This window comes from Microtus oregoni, unplaced genomic scaffold, assembly GCF_018167655.1.
Source record: "Microtus oregoni isolate MIOR12 unplaced genomic scaffold, Mior012 000029F_ref0000214, whole genome shotgun sequence".
NCBI lineage: Eukaryota > Metazoa > Chordata > Mammalia > Rodentia > Cricetidae > Microtus > Microtus oregoni.
In genome coordinates this window covers 588,280-604,707 of record NW_024543088.1, presented here as the reverse complement: position 1 = coordinate 604,707, position 16,428 = coordinate 588,280, and the positions used below count along the sequence as shown (strand labels likewise).

The window sequence follows — 16,428 nt, the reverse complement described above, 5'->3', positions numbered from 1 at the left end:
TGGGGGCAGGTCAGCCTTTCTGTAGTGACCTTGGGAGGGGGCATAGTCCACAGCCTGTGATAGAACAGGGTTAGGTCGGAGCGGAGCAGAGGGCTGGGGACTTGAGTTTAGTGGGAGTGGTCTTCCATGCTACTACTGATCCCCCCTTCCCATGCTCCTTTGTCAGGAACATGTAGCCCCTGCATTTCCTGCCCTTCTCCTGGCTTTCTCTGGCTGTGCCATTGCCTAAGAGCTGTGGTCTGGTGCTGGGTGTCTATGTCATGTGCTCAACCTGCATTCCAGGCTTCCTCTTCGTGAAGAATGAGGCACACCATGCAGATGCTGGCTGAACAGGTAGATGGAGACAGCTCAAGGTGCCCGGGGCTCAGTGTGTGCTTGGGGTTCTTGCCTGACTTCTACACCCTAGACTGGTTCTGAAGCTGCTGAGACCACTTGCTAGTCATCTGAATGATGGTCCCACAGGTTTGCTGTCCTGGATGCAGGGTGTGTTTGTAAAGGCGGTTTGATTTCTGCCTTCTTCCAGAGGCAGGCCTGAGCTCTTCCTTTGGGGAGGAAGGTCTCTCAGGAAGCAGGAGCCTCTGTTGCTGGACTGTCGCCCCTGCTGTGTTAGTGGCCCCAGGCTGACTTCCTGAGCTCACATTGTATGCTAGACCCTGGCTGTGAAGCCTGTTCACCAGCACACTGCAGTTTGTGAGAGACAGTGGGCAGCAATCCTCCAATCCTCCCAATCACCTCGCCTGTCTCTGGCAGTGCCATTGAGAAGCATGTGAGCCAGGTTAGAGGCTGACCTGGGAGTCCCTTGCAGCCTGGTTCCTATGGGCTCTTCTAGACTTGTCAGCAGGTAGGGGTTGGTGCCCAGCCTATAGCTGGCCCTCCCCAACTGCAGCTTGCAGAGGGCTCTTGAGGAGGTGGCTGCAGGATTTTCAGCGGGTTAAAGTTAATTAAAGAGCTCTCCCATGCTTTCATTTCCTTGTATCTGTCAGCTATTTACATGCAAATGCGGGCTGCCACTGAGGCCTGGAAAGGTGTGAGCTTCTCTGCACGTCAAGTGAGAAAGTAGCAGGGAGCCAGCCCAGCCCAGCGGCAGGCCTTGTGAGTTTGTCCGAAGCCCCCATGGACAATAAGGGAGGGGGCTCCAGCATGCTTGGAAGTCAACAGCAGGCTTCTTCTACTCACGACGTGGCTGACTTAAGCTTTCTCCGTTAAGGCTGCTGCTGGCACTGTGCAGCCGAATGCATTATGCATGGTAATATCTTTGCATAAGCAATTTTATAAATTAGTAGGATGCAGAGGAGGGCACAAACTTTCTGAGTCCAGGGCTGTTTCTCAGGAGTCCTCTTCCTGTCCAGGGTATCCATTGGCAGCGGAAGTGAGTGGTATCCTTGTGGAGAGGTGACTGTAGTGCGTGTGGTGTCCCGGGATGCGTGTCGAATGACTAAATGCACACAGGTATTATGCGGGATGTACTCAACAGCAGGGCCAGAGGCTATGGTACTGGCATTCCCACAACATCAGAAGGTGGGTGGTGACTGCTAGTGTTTGTTTTCAGTAACAGACAGTCCCTGCTGTTGTTCCTGGGTGATATTCTCTCTGACCTCTGCCAATGGGCACAAGGCAGCTTGCCTCTCCCTCGGACAAAACTGGGTGTACCCAGCCTGGGGCTTGCTTTATTGGCAGACTGTCAGGGAAGGCAAACCAGGGTGATTTATTGTTGTGTAATTTTTCCTAGAGAGACACAAGGAGCATCCAGTCAAAACATAAAGTATGAATGACAGATCAAAGTACAATTTCACAGGAACCCAACTTGGTGAGCTCACTTAGTTTATTGAGCTTTTTTACAGCACACAGGTGAAGCATTTCTTACAGGGACATGGGTGATCCCCAAACATCTGCACCACCCAAAAGTCTCAACCCGTAATGGATGGAGATTTCAGAGTCTCCCTTAGGACCAAGCTGTCATGTCTCTGTAATGGAAAAGAATAATCTCAGTGCTGCACAAAGAAATACAAAGTGAAGGTAGCCCAGCAAGGTAATTTTATTTTGCAAAAAAGTGTGTGACATGACCAAAACTTGGCTGTAAGCATACAGGACAGGAAGTTTGTTTAGTTTTTATTTTATTTTATCACAGGTGGTAAGAGTAGCTCATCAAGGTGGGAGCTTGACTTTACAGCCTGACACGATTGACCAGTTGACACGGTTGACCAGTTGGTGCAAAGGAGAAGGTGTGATATAGATCAAATCTCAGGTACACTAGCATCTCCCAGGATCTCTTGCAGGGTCCGAGAGGAATGGGGGTAATAGTTGGAATCCCACATTAAATTTCCTGTCCCTTCATACAGAGAGTCAGTAACTCCCCTACCATTATGAAACCTAGCTACCACTGTATTGTTTTGCTTTAGTTGCCATGGCTACAGTGACACGCAACACTTAGGTGCAGTATCACCTCTTGGTGGTTTACCTTGGTGGTACATGGCACCTGTGTACCTGGAAGAAACCCTGTCTCAGTGGGTCAAGGAAAGAACAGTGGCCTGTTGCTATGTTCCCTACCTGCACAGCCAGATGTGACCGTGCTGAACAAGTTCATTTCACTTTCCGCTGACAGCAGAGGAGGGTTCAGTTCTGTTGCACCTGATGCAGAAGTGACTGGCTTTTTCAAAGGGACAGCAGGGGAGTTGGGAGTCTCGGAAGTGACAGTTTAAAAACTGGGTAAGAGGGTTAGTCAGGCTGTGGAGCTGCAGCCACGAGGATTAGGCTCCCCTCTTATTGAACCGGGGAGACTTAGAACCTGTTCATTCAGTTGAAGGCCGTTAAAGGAGTTCTTTTAACTCAGGAGACCTGCTCACGGATGTATGAGGGGCAGGGGATGGAGTGCAGTGTATGGACCGGCTCACGGATGTATGAGGGGATGGGAATGGGGTGCAGTGTACGGACCTGCACACAGATATATGAAGGGTAGGGGATGGGGTGCAGTGTACAGACCTGCTCACGGATGTATGAGGGGATGGGAATGGGGTGCAGTGTACGGACCTGCACACAGACATATGAAGGGTAGGGGATGGGGTGCAGTGTACGGACCTGCTCACGGATGTATGAGGGGATGGGAATGGGGTGCAGTGTACGGACCTGCTCACGGATATATGAGGGGATGGGAATGGGGTGCAGTGTACGGACCTGCACACGGATGTATGAGGGGATGGGAATGGGGTGCAGTGTACGGACCTGCTCACGGATGTATGAGGGGATGGGAATGGGGTGCTGTGTACGGACCTGCTCACGGATGTATGAGGGGATGGGAATGGGGTGCAGTGTACGGATCTGCTCACGGATGTATGAGGGGATGGGAATGGGGGGCAGTGTACGGAACTGCTCACGGATATATGAGGGGATGGGAATGGGGTGCAGTGTACGGACCTGCACACGGATGTATGAGGGGATGGGAATGGGGTGCAGTGTACGGACCTGCTCACGGATATATGAGGGGCAGGGGATGGGGTGCAGTGTACAGACCTGCACACAGATATATGAGGGGCAGGGGATGGGGTGCAGTGTACAGACCTGCTCACGGATGTATGAGGGGATGGGAATGGGGTGCAGTGTACGGACCTGCTCACGGATATATGAGGGGATGGGAATGGGGTGCAGTGTACGGACCTGCTCACGGATGTATGAGGGGCAGGGGATGGAGTGCAGTGTATGGACCGGCTCACGGATGTATGAGGGGATGGGAATGGGGTGCAGTGTACGGACCTGCACACAGATATATGAAGGGTAGGGGATGGGGTGCAGTGTACAGACCTGCTCACGGATGTATGAGGGGATGGGAATGGGGTGCAGTGTACGGACCTGCACACAGATATATGAAGGGTAGGGGATGGGGTGCAGTGTACGGACCTGCTCACGGATGTATGAGGGGATGGGAATGGGGTGCAGTGTACGGACCTGCTCACGGATGTATGAGGGGATGGGAATGGGGTGCAGTGTACGGACCTGCACACGGATGTATGAGGGGATGGGAATGGGGTGCAGTGTACGGACCTGCTCACGGATGTATGAGGGGATGGGAATGGGGTGCAGTGTACGGACCTGCTCACGGATGTATGAGGGGATGGGAATGGGGTGCAGTGTACGGATCTGCTCACGGATGTATGAGGGGATGGGAATGGGGGGCAGTGTACGGAACTGCTCACGGATATATGAGGGGATGGGAATGGGGTGCAGTGTACGGACCTGCACACGGATGTATGAGGGGATGGGAATGGGGTGCAGTGTACGGACCTGCTCACGGATGTATGAGGGGCAGGGGATGGGGTGCAGTGTACAGACCTGCACACAGATATATGAGGGGCAGGGGATGGGGTGCAGTGTACAGACCTGCTCACGGATGTATGAGGGGATGGGAATGGGGTGCAGTGTACGGACCTGCACATAGATATATGAGGGGCAGGGGATGGGGTGCAGTGTACGGACCTGCACACAGATATATGAAGAGTAGGGGATGGGGTGCAGTGTACGGACCTGCTCACGGATGTATGAGGAGATGGGAATGGGGTGCAGTGTACGGACCTGCACACAGATATATGAAGGGTAGGGGATGGGGTGCAGTGTACGGACCTGCTCACGGATGTATGAGGGGATGGGAATGGGGTGCAGTGTACGGACCTGCACACAGATATATGAGGGGATGGGAATGGGGGGCAGCGGATGGGGTGCAATGTACGGACCTGCACACGGATGTATGAGGGGCAGGGGATGGGGTGCAGTGTACGGACCTGCACATAGATATATGAGGGGCAGGGGATGGGGTGCAGTGTACGGACCTGCACACAGATATATGAAGAGTAGGGGATGGGGTGCAGTGTACGGACCTGCTCACGGATGTATGAGGGGATGGGAATGGGGTGCAGTGTACGGACCTGCACACAGATATATGAGGGGATGGGAATGGGGGGCAGCGGATGGGGTGCAATGTATGGACCTGCACACGGATGTATGAGGGGCAGGGGATGGGGTGCTGTGTACGGACCTGCTCACAGATGTATGAGGGGATGGGAATGGGGTGCAGTGTACGGACCTGCACACAGATATATGAGAGGGGCAGGGGATGGGGTGCAGTGTACGGACCTGCACACAGATATATGAGGGGCAGGGGATGGGGTGCAGTATACATATAGCTCCTCTCTTCCCTTTTTCATAGCATGAGACTGCAGGTCAGGTGCTGTCTCCTGCCGGTACCAGCTCAAAGGGACGTTCCATACCCCTTTTAGTTGTGGTCCTGGAAACTGAACACAGGACTTCACAGTATCAGGCAAGCAGTTTGTCACTGAGCCCTCTCCCAAGTCCTAACTCTGGAATTCATGGTCACCATGTTCTACTCACTGAGCCATCTCCCCAGACTCTCAATGATGAGATTCTAGGCAAGTGCTCTAACATTGGTCCCTGCCTTGTGCCCCTTATTTTGATTCTAGGCAGATGCCCCACTGCTCAGCCCAGTCCTTTTTCTCCACTGCAGTCCAGGCTAGCTTTGAACTTCTAGTCGTCCCGCCTCAGCCTCCTGAGCAGCTGGGTTGTCAGGTAAACATCCCCAGGACTGTCTTCCACTGGCATTTCACGCTGGTTAATTATCGTGGTGCCTTTTTGTTCTTTGGTTTTTGGGTTTTTTTTTTTTTTGCTCCAAATAATTGCGTATATACATATGTCTAAATACAAAAATAGTATATGATTATAAAATATTGGAAACCAAGAATAAGTGAAAATTCTGAAGTTTTAACTTAATGATAATGGTTTAGGCAGCACACTAATCCCTCTTTTTTTCAAAGCACAATATCCACATATGAAATAAATGTCAGTGACCGTGTGACCTTTAGTAAATATCTTCTAATAAGTGGCTACCCAATGTCTTCCCTGTAGCACGTGGTGCTTTTTGAAACAATGAAGTTTGTTCTTACGCACTGGATAGCAGATGTACAGATAGATAAGAGCTGCAGTCCTAATAAGGATGTGGGTCAAATGCTCTGGCTTTCTCAGACAAAGGAGCAATTACCACCACAGTCTCTTAGACCCCCAGGTAGGAGGACTGCTGGCCTGCATCCCCAGAGAGTGACTAGGGTCTCTGCCTGGTGACAGGTACACAGGAGCACCATGCTCTGGGAATAGCATTGTGCCCTTGGGAGTACATGTTATGTGATCTGAGTGGCACATGTGTATCTAGAAGCGAGCAATTGAGTAGGTGGCTGGCAGGAGGCACACATCCAGGGTTCTCTCTGTTGGATTTGGGTCAGCATGGGACAAGAGTGGTCGTTAGGCTGCAGGCAAAGAGCTGGGTATACCCTAGGAACATGGATCTTGCTTACTATAGAGGTAGCCATATCTTGAGTAGGTGTCCCTGCCCAGATTAGCATGCACCCCTCCTTGCTCTGACATCTGAGAGCAGCCTAGAAGGTGAAGGGCCCCCTGTAGTGAGCATACCCTGCACCCAGAAGATATCTGTGGGACCAACCACTGCCACTGAGACTGGGTGGAAGTTGGGAAATGTAACTGAGAGTGTGGAATGTCAGCACAGATCAAATTCACACCCCTGCCTTTATAAATAAACCAATCAGGGTGCCTCACAACGCCCCACTGTCTCCTGAAAGCCAGTGTCATGGGCTCTGGAGGGCAGTGAGGCAGTGCAGGCCTCCTAGCACAGGAATCTCAGACCCATGTGTCTGTGCTGGCCAATGTGAGTGGGGCAACACTGGGAACTTGGGACTGGAGTCTCCGGATTGTGTAGCTCTCCTCCCTTGAGCATGGACCATAAGTCCCTCTCTGTGGCTTCGGGTGGTAGGTTCCCATGTCATCTGCAGTGGGAGACCAGGGCCTGCTCCAGTCTAAAGTCACACTAATGAGTCACCTGAATGTGCATGACAAAACAGTGAGTTTGCCTCTTGAGTCTCTTCCCAGTGATTTCCAACCCCAGTCCTTCTGTGGAGAAAAACCTAGCAAATTTCACAGCCTGCCAGAGCTTATCCTCATCATGGTCCAGGTCTCCAGGGATGAGGAAAGCCAGCAAGATTGTCTGAGCATGTGCTAGCAGGCCGTGTGGTGTGGTGGATAGATCCTGGGGTGAGGGATCCTGGAGAGCAGGGGAGTGGGGTGGCAGAGGTGAGGTGGGAGGAAGAGGCAGCTGGATGTCTCTGCATTAGCTAGGAACCATTGCCTGTGCCCTGAGTATGCCACAAGTAACAGAGGCTGGGTGTGGTTTGTGACATGTCTGTTATCTTCCCATTCTTTGTAAATCTAAAACAGTTCTAAAAAATTGCAGCCTGTTACTAGGGAGGAGAAGCTGGCCTGACTCTTTTATGGCAGAGGCTCGCTCAGGGCTGTGTTCTCTGCTGAGGGTGGAGCCTCCTCTGGTACAATGGCAGCTTGGGGAAGAGGGGCACATGGTCGCAGGAGTGAAGGGTTGCAGAAGTGGGCTGCATTCAGCTGACCACTTCCTATTGTGTTGGTGCCCACATGGAGACAGCCTGGCTCTGGGTTTCTAAGTGTGTGACACTATTCTGCCTGTTTCCCATGTCCCCTTGCAGCATGTGGTCCCTGCACTGCATCTGGGACACAGCAACTGTTTATAGAGTATCACACAAGAGCCTCATCTTTGGGGATGTACACAGTGTGCTATGGGTCTCTGGGATTCCGAATCTTATCTTCTGGGGGGGCTGTTACCAGAGGCCATCAATAGGTTGCAGGCCTTGGGTTTATCTCTGTAATATACAGATAAACTATGAGAAACTTCCAGCAGCAGATTGCAGGCCTTGGGTTTATCTTTGTAATATACAGATAAACTATGAGAAACTTCCAGCAGCAGACTGGGCATCTGCACATAGCAGAATCTTGGTCCTGGTTAGATGGGACACTTTGTCCAGTGTGTGTTCAACCTTTTGACATTGGGATATGATGCTGTTGTCTACAAAGTTCAGGCTTGCAATGAATGATGCAGCTGAGGTACAACTCCTCCCCCATATATCTCAGCTTTTGAAGTAAGCTTGTGATTTGTATTTGTATCTGTGTTTGTTCTTAGCTGCCCTGTAGTGCATGTGACCTGTGGCTTGACAAGAACAGATGCTGGCTTGTGGGTTAAGGTCCCTTACCTGTGGTTTCCTCTCACACTCCCCTAGTAGCCGATGCCCTTGGGCTTGACACCAAGTCATTTGGCTCTTCCAAGTTTATGGTCCCAACTTCTATGTTTGATCCCAATGCCACATAAACCAGATATAATGGCTCATACCTGTAATTCCAGCACTTGAGAGGTAGAGGCAGGAGGATCAGTCGTTTGGCTGCAAAGTGAACTGCAGGTCAGCTTGTGCTACATAAGACCCTGTCTCAAAAACAAGCAAACAAACAAAGAAACCATTTAAAAAGAAGTATAGCAGCCATTTGGAAAGCCCGTCACATGTCTGTACAGAACACACATTGTGTGTGTCTTTCTCCTCCCTCCTGTTTCTACACTCACTGTCCCATCAGTAACTATGCAAGTGCTGGGGCCAAATCTGTGTTTGCCACAGAACATGCCATTGGAACAGGTGCCAGTCACCGACACTCTGCTTCTCTGTCGAGATACATGCCTCTGCCTCTGCCTTACTTGTGATTTGGTAGTCTCTGACTTTCCACCACTCCAGTAGCTTCACCTGTCAGATGGAGTTGCTGGGTTCAAGGTCTGGCCAGCATTGTGTGCCTGGTTTCCAGGAAGCACTAAGTAGTGGCTGCTTCCCCTCATCCCGAAACAGATCTCTCTGTGTAGTCTTGGCTGTCCTGTTATGTTTTAAATAAACGCTGATTGGTCGGTAGCCAGACAGGAAGTAGAGGCGAGGCAAAGAGAACAGGAGTATTCTGGGAAGAAGGAAGCTCTTTCCGCAGTCCTGTTGAGACATCAAAGACGCAGGATGTGACCCGTCCCACTGAAAAAAGGTATTGAGCTATGTGGCTAACATAGACTAAAATAAAGGGCTAACATAAGTTATAAGAGCTAATATGAAGCCTGAGCTAATGGACCATTCAGTTTATAACTTATGGAGACCTCTGTGTGATTTTCTTTGGGACTTGCCGGCTGTGGGAACTGGGCAGGACAGAAACCCCAACAAGTAGGCCCTCATGTTACAGTCCTGGAACTCACTCTGTAGCCCAGGCTGGCCTCAAATTCAGAGATCCACCTGCCTCTGCCTTCCGAGTGGTGTGATTGAAGACGTGCACCGCCAATACCTGGCTAGGAAGTGTTCTTCTAAGGACACCCTGGCACCTTACCGTCTTTTATTCTACCCACCCACCCCATGTTTATTTGTTAATTGCATTTCTCCTGTTGGCCTTTGTGATGGTTAGATTTTTGTCATCTTGGATAGTTTGATAAGGGGTTTGCTGTGGCTTTCACGTCACAATGGTGTCTGTCCATGTCACACGTTCCTTTGTCTACACTTCTGCTGGAAGGTGTTCCGGGAAGACACTGCTTCACCAGGCATCACACTCGGGTTTCTTCTTTCATTGGTCTGTTGGGACCAGTACCCATGCTTTGTGTCACTGGAGGCTGGTATTGCCAGTGGTTTCTGTGTGGGGCCTTTAATTCCCTATCTGGGTAGCCAAGGGAGATGATGAAGTCCGTGTGATGGGTTGATGTCTAACTGCCTTCTCCATTGAGACCCTTGCTGGGGTCCATTCTAGGGTACACACCACTCCTGTGAGCATTGGAATATGACACAGTGGCAGTGTTGGCAGTCACCCTGGGCACCCTCCTGCCCGAAGCCTCTCCATTCTCTTACCTGCATCTCAACTAGTTCAGGTTTGAGAAGAAGAAACCTAGAAATGGGTGGAATAGGGTGAGTCGTCCTGCTTCCCCCCCAGCATGGGCCAAGAAAAGGCATTCTGGGATCTTGTTTCCTTAAAAAGAGTGGACCATAACTGGGCGTCCCAGTGCTCTGATGAGTGCACGCGATCACAAAGGGATCATGTCTGCACTTTGTGTGCTGTTTGCCAGCTGAAGGAGGCCCCTCAACTTGGGTTTGCAGTGTTGCTTTCTCAGCTTGTACCAGAAGAGTTCACGAGAATGTTCCCAAGGTTTTGCCTGAGGACCTGGGAACAGTACACTGACTTGGTCCAGTCCCTCCAGATCAATGGTTCTCAACTTTCCTACTTTAATACAGTTCCTCATGGTGTAGTGAGCCTCAACCATAAAGTTATTTCCATTGTTACTTATAACTGTAATTTTGCTGCTGTGATAAATTGTAATATAAATATCTGATATGCAACTCTCCTAAAAAGGCTGTTCATCCCCCAAAAGGGTCATGGCCCACAGGTTAAGAACTTGTGCTTCAGATGGCTAGAGGTCTGGTCATCAGCAGTAATAGCTCGGTTAGAGTAGTAGTGGGAGGAGTTTTACAGGAGGGGTGGGGCTTGAACCCATGCAGCTGGGGGAGTCTTAGGTTGGGTAGGCAGTCAGGCCTTCACAGAGTAAAGACAAGGTTGTGATGTTGGCCCGCACTCTGAGGTGCCCAGCTGTCTGTGATGTCCCCTGTTGAACCAGCTGCTCAGCATAATAAAACCGAAAAATCACAAAGTTGTCCGAGTCAGTCTCTTCCTCACTGGTTGCAGAAACAGAAGGTTGGAGGGGAACAGGGACTGTCTGAAGCTGGCGGAGCCAGGCTGGGCATCCAGGGCATCAGCTGCATCCAGTTGCTGCAGACCATGTCCTCTAGCCTTCCTCCTGCGCCCTGTGCAATGTGCTTGAGTAGGACAGCCTGAGGCTGTCCTAGCCCCTCCATCTCTCTGCTCAGTCACCACGGACCTGTTTCTCACCTCTCTCTGAGGACACTGAGGGAGGAGCCTGCCATAGGACAGTCATTGCAGCTTCATCACTTCGCAGCTGTTGGTGTCACCCCGGGAAGATCAGCTCTAATGCATTGCCCACAGAGTCACCCGCACGGGTGTAAGGAGTCGCTGCTTGGAAGCACAGGGCTGGCTCAGGGTGGGTGCTGGGAATGCATTATACAAGTAGCGTAAATGAAATGGAGTTTGTAATAGAGCAGTGTGAAGCCGGAGTAAGATTGCTTCGGGAAGTCTCAATTGATTCCCACTCCTTCCTACAATAGGTGTTGTAGAGCTTTTTCTCAGAAGGTTGAAATTGCAGGAACATGGGGGCTGTGGCTCATAGTACAGAGTGCTGAGGGCCTCCTCCTCTTCTGTCCCCTCCAGCTGGGGGCTGGGCAGGAAGTAGTCAGAGGCAGTGACTCAGGGAGTCACTGGGTGTGTGTGGTGCTGTCTGCACTGTTTTCTAGCCCATGGAGAGACTCTTACCCTGCCCTGCCTTATGAGTAGCTGTGTTAGCCTCCGGCTACCCACAGAAAGCCTGACACATTTACTGTGCAGCCACAAGCCTGGCTGATGTGGGGGTGGACTCTGTTGGCTGTGTCTAGTGGGTCTCTATGGAAGCTGGTGACCCTGAAGGTGGCTCAGCACATGATGCCCTTGGCTCAATGGCAGGTGAGGTGACCACATCAGGAGGCTTACCACAGTTCAGGGAGAAGACTCGGAACTGCCGAAGGAAGACCGGCAGCCTTGAGGACCAGCTACCAGGTATTCTGCAAGGCTGCTGTCTGTCCGTGTCCACACTTACAGAGTGTGGTGGCCAATGGGCACCCAACAGAAGTCAGTTTTCTCGCTCCCCACGCAGCATCTGATATGTGTCTGTGAGCATGTGTTGACAGCTTCCTGCATTGTTGGAGGGGTTGAACTTCTGACTCCCCAGCCCTAGCCCACCCAGGAAGCACAACGCATGGGAACAGACCAGGGACCCTGTTTAATCGGCTCTAATTGGCCTAAGTGAGTGGTGTGCTAATTCTAAATTAGCCTTATCTACTCATGAAAGAATCGAAGCAAGAAATGCGTTTGGTAACACTTTGTTAGCGCTTTGTTCAAGAGACTGTATGGGAATTAATGGAACTGCATTTCGCTAAAATTATCTTCTCGTTCTCGCGTCATCAGTGGAACTGGCCTCACCCAATTAACCACATTTAATGAGCTTTGATGACTGTGAACATTTTTGTACCCAGAGACGTTTGTCTGCACCCCTTGTTCAAACAACCACTGGGGGCATAGCCTCTTGTTTCCCTCACTGCTTCTGCTAAGGGTGGGGTGCAGAGCAACCAACTCTCTCTATGCCCCACCTGGCATCTCTGGGCTTCTTTCTCATTGTCGGTGCCTTGTGGACACAGGATTGGATTGGACACAGCAAGGCCTGGTGGCCTCAGCTGCATCTTGTAGACCCCCTCAGCATCCTTTTTTGACCTGTTTCAACATCTAAAGCATCATTTGTTGCCAGGGATCTGGCAGATGGTGAGGCCGAGTCTGGCCTGAGAGTGCAGTGTCACAACTGGGCTTTCTGTTCTCAGACCCCTCACCCTTTTTCATCTTTCCTTGTCCCTCTGTTATTAGTGACGATCCCAGCTCTCAGATGAACCCAACACCATGGTCCCTGCTCGTCATCCTTGCCTTCCATCTTCCCGTGCGGGGTCTCACATTGCCTTCTCCTTTCCCTTAGCACTCCCCCCCCCCCATGAGGTTCCTGTTGGGACAGTGTTTGAGCCTCAGATGGAGGCCATCCACTCAGCTGTCTTCAGGTATGTAGTGCACTTTCAAGACCACATATAGCTTTCTAAGTAAAAAGTTTCATGTTTTTTTTTGTTTACCCTTATGACGTCACATTTATTTTTTTTATTTTTTTTTTAAATTTATTTATTTATTAAGGATTTCTGCCTCCTCCCCGCCACCGCCTCCCATTTCCCTCCCCCTCCCCCGATCAAGTCCCTCTCCCTCATCAGCTTGAAGAGCAATCAGGGTTCCCTGACCTGTGGGAAGTCCAAGGACCGCCCACCTCCATCCAGGTTTAGTAAGGTGAGCATCCAAACTGCCTAGGCTCCCCCAAAGCCAGTACGAAGTGAAGCTTGGCAGTGCCTGCTGTAGTCCCAGACCTCAGGATGCTGACGTAAAAAGCATTGCTGTGAGTTCAGGACCATGGGCCACATCACTCCTCACTAAATGTAGTAATGTAGACGAGGTCAGTGTGTCTGTGGACCCCTGTAGGACACGAGGTGACTAGTCTCTGGTACCTTGTGGCTCTTGGCTACTCCCAGTACCAACCTCACTGTTAGCTCTGCCTGGTTTTGAATTTCATTTTCATGGATTCCTGCACACGTAGCTGTGGTGGTTGGTTGGCTTCTTTTGTTCACAGTGACCCTGCTGGACACAGAGGTTTCATAATGATCTCTGAGAGTGCCATGTGTGTTTTATGCCTTCTCATGGTGGACATTTGGGTGTCTTCCTACCCAGCAGTATTGAGCAGTGCTGCTGTGAATTTTCTGGCCCAGGGCTTGGGCATAGGGTTTCTGTGTGTTTGTGTACCCATAAGTGCACTGCTCTTGCGGGACTCCCATGTTAATCCCTGGGCAGCAGCACTGTTCAGCATGCTTTCTTTTCCCTCTGCTTCCTGACTGTGGATGCAGTCAGAATGGCTGCTTCAGCCTCCTGCTTCCTTGGCTTCCCCACTGTGCACTGTGGCGACTGCATCCTTGGACTGTGAGCCACAAGAGATCTGTCTCCCTTCAGCTGCTTTTGTATTATCTCAGAAACAGGAATGAAGGCCGTCACCAACATGACTTGGATACAGTATTTTCTCTGGCCGGTGGCCCCTCCCTCAGAATGGGGTTTCTTTATGACTCCCCAGAACATGACACACAGCAGACCCCATTTGATTTGATTATTCATAAGGTTCTTGATAAATTTTGGTCACTAGCTTTTTGTTAAAGAAGTAATTGCAAACATATTCCCTGTCCCCCAAATCTGGCATTTTTCATTCTTTTTCTTCATTGATGTTCTTATTTTTACTGAGCTCTAATCTGCTTCCAGATTTTTCTGTGATTGTTGTCTGGGCATGTGTGTCCTGCTTTAGAAGCCTTTGCTGCCACCTGTGCCTTGAGTTCATGTGATTTTTACCTACCCTGTGATTTCTTTTTATGTTCCTGTGACAAGATTCCTGGCCGAGACAACTTAAAGGAGGAAGGATTTATTTGGGTTCACATTGCGGTGGATACAGCCCATCATGCCAAGGAGGGCGTGATGACTGAAGCTCACAGCTGGTCACGTCACAGTGGCAGACAGAGTGGAGAGCATGGGACAGAACCAGAAGTGGATACTACCTACATACTCTGCCTTCCTCTTACCTACCTACCCCCAATCCTCAGCAACCCTCTTCTGCTAAGGAGGCCACAGTCCTAAAAGTTCGATACCTTCTGAAGACAGTGCCACTAGCTAGTGATCCAGTGCTGTTTCTTCAGTCTGTGATGGAGGCCTGGGAAGGTTGAGTCAGGCATTAATGAAACGTGGCAGAGGCATCGGAGGCAGCAGCAGAGTAGATACACTCACCAGCAAGAGGCAGAGGGGAGCAGGCAAAAAGCAACAGCTTTTCTCTGAGACTCCTTATCTTTGGGTATAGTAGTTACTTTTCTTTTGCTAGAAAAGAGAGGTTTGTTTTGGCTCATGATTCCAGAGGGGAGTCCATTGTGGGGAGAAGGGGAAGTCAGAGATGATAGCAGGAGTAGGGAGTTAGTTGATCACAGTTTCATCCACATCCAGGAAGCAGAGAGCAAGCACAGGAAGTAGGGTGAGGCTATAAAATTCCAGTGAATACTTCCTCCAGTAAGGCTTCACCCTCTAAAGGTTCCATAACCTCCCCAAACAGCTCCACCACCTGTGGCCCAAGAGTCCGAAAACAGAAGCCTGTGGGGGATGTTTCTCATTCAAACCACCACATTGAACCACCGCTGGAAGGCACCATCCACTCTGGGGGAGGGCCTTCCCACTTAGTTATCTGTTCAGGGAATATCCTATAGACCTGGAGTCACGTTGATTCCAGTTCCTGCCAAGCTGACAGTCACAGATTAGCCATCACAATGCCTTTCATCAAATCTTACATCTAATAGATTGTGCTGTAGTGTGGGAATTTCAAGTGAATACATTTTCCTGCAGGGGTGGGGACTGAGCCTGGGGACCAAACCTAGGGCCTTGCTCAGCAAGCACTGTACCAGTGAGCTGCAGCCCCCAGTCCTCTGGTGCTTTATTTTGAGACAAAGTCTCATTAACTCATGATGGCCTTGCACTTGCCCCACCACCCAGGGAGCCCTTGAACCTCGGCTCCTCCTTCCTTGGTGTGGAACCAGGCTCTGTTGGTTTATCCTTGATGATCTTGCTCCAGTCCGGTGGCATGGCTAAACGTACTTGCTTTAGTAATCCTTTGTAGATTAAGCCAGATTATCTGTTCGCAGTTGTGGCTTGTGTTGGCAATTCATGTCACCTTCTTTCTCAGCCTTTATATTTCAGGTTCTTTTCTTGCTTTGCTCCACTTCTGAGAAGCTCAGCGGCGCCGCTTTGAACAGAGGGGTTAGTGGCAGAGTGCCCCTCCCTGCCAGTCTCAGCTAAGCCGGCAGTGTGTAGCTCTGTCATGCTGTCCTGGGGAGGAGATGCAGCCAGTCAGCAGGCCCTCTAGCCTTCATGTGCTAGGGGGCTCCTTTCAAGTTCTCTTCGAACATTTGCTTTGTTTTATTCATTACTTGTATGCATGTGTGTATATGTGCGGGGGTGTGGGGTGTGCATACCACACAGCATTCATGTGGAAGTGTGGAGGTCAGAAAACTCCCGACAGCTAGATCTCTCTTTCCACCGTGGACCTAGGGTGGAACTCAGGTCATCATCACTTTTGTAGAGCAAGCGCTTTTACCTGCTGGGACATCTCATCGGCCCTAAGAGGCTTTTTTCTGTATTGTGTTTCCATGGTGGATAGGTATCAATTTTAAGCAATTTTTTTCCCTGCAAATATTGATACTGTATGACTTCTCATTTATTCTGTTAATGTGGATTGGCTTCTGACCTTTCAAATGTGGAGCCCCACAGGTGGCCCAGGACAAAGCGCTTCTCCCCTGCTGGTTATGCATTGCAGTTTAGCCCTGCGCTTGCTTAGCCGTCCAGCTGCAGTTCTGGATGAACACTGACTGGAAAGTCTGGCCCTTAGGTTCCCATTAGGTTTTGTGCTGTGGATTTTCTGGGCTAGTCTGTAAGACTGGTGCTTCCTTCCTCCTTAATGGTCTGCTGGACTACACCAGTGTGTAAGCTACTGGTCGACGTGTAAGTTCCAGCCATCTGCTTGCCTCTTCCCTCCCCATCCCTGGAGTCACAGATTCGTGTGGCTATATGGATTTAAGTGGATGCTGGGGGTCTGAGCTCTGTCTTTATGCTTGAATGACAGGCCCTTTACCCACTGTGCCATCTCTCTAGCCTCAATAGCTTAAAATTATTCTTTGTGTGTGAGCACTCGCATGTGTGTCTTCGTATGCATGTGTGTGTATGCATGTAGATGCT

General features: G+C 50.5%; 1 protein-coding gene across 1 annotated transcript in view; it reads left to right on the top strand.

Moving 5' to 3' along the window:
* The window catches only part of LOC121464955 (mitotic spindle assembly checkpoint protein MAD1), a 319,326-nt gene that overhangs the window by 145,675 nt on the left and 157,223 nt on the right, over positions 1 to 16,428 (top strand). The gene's annotated exons all lie outside the window — the stretch shown is intronic.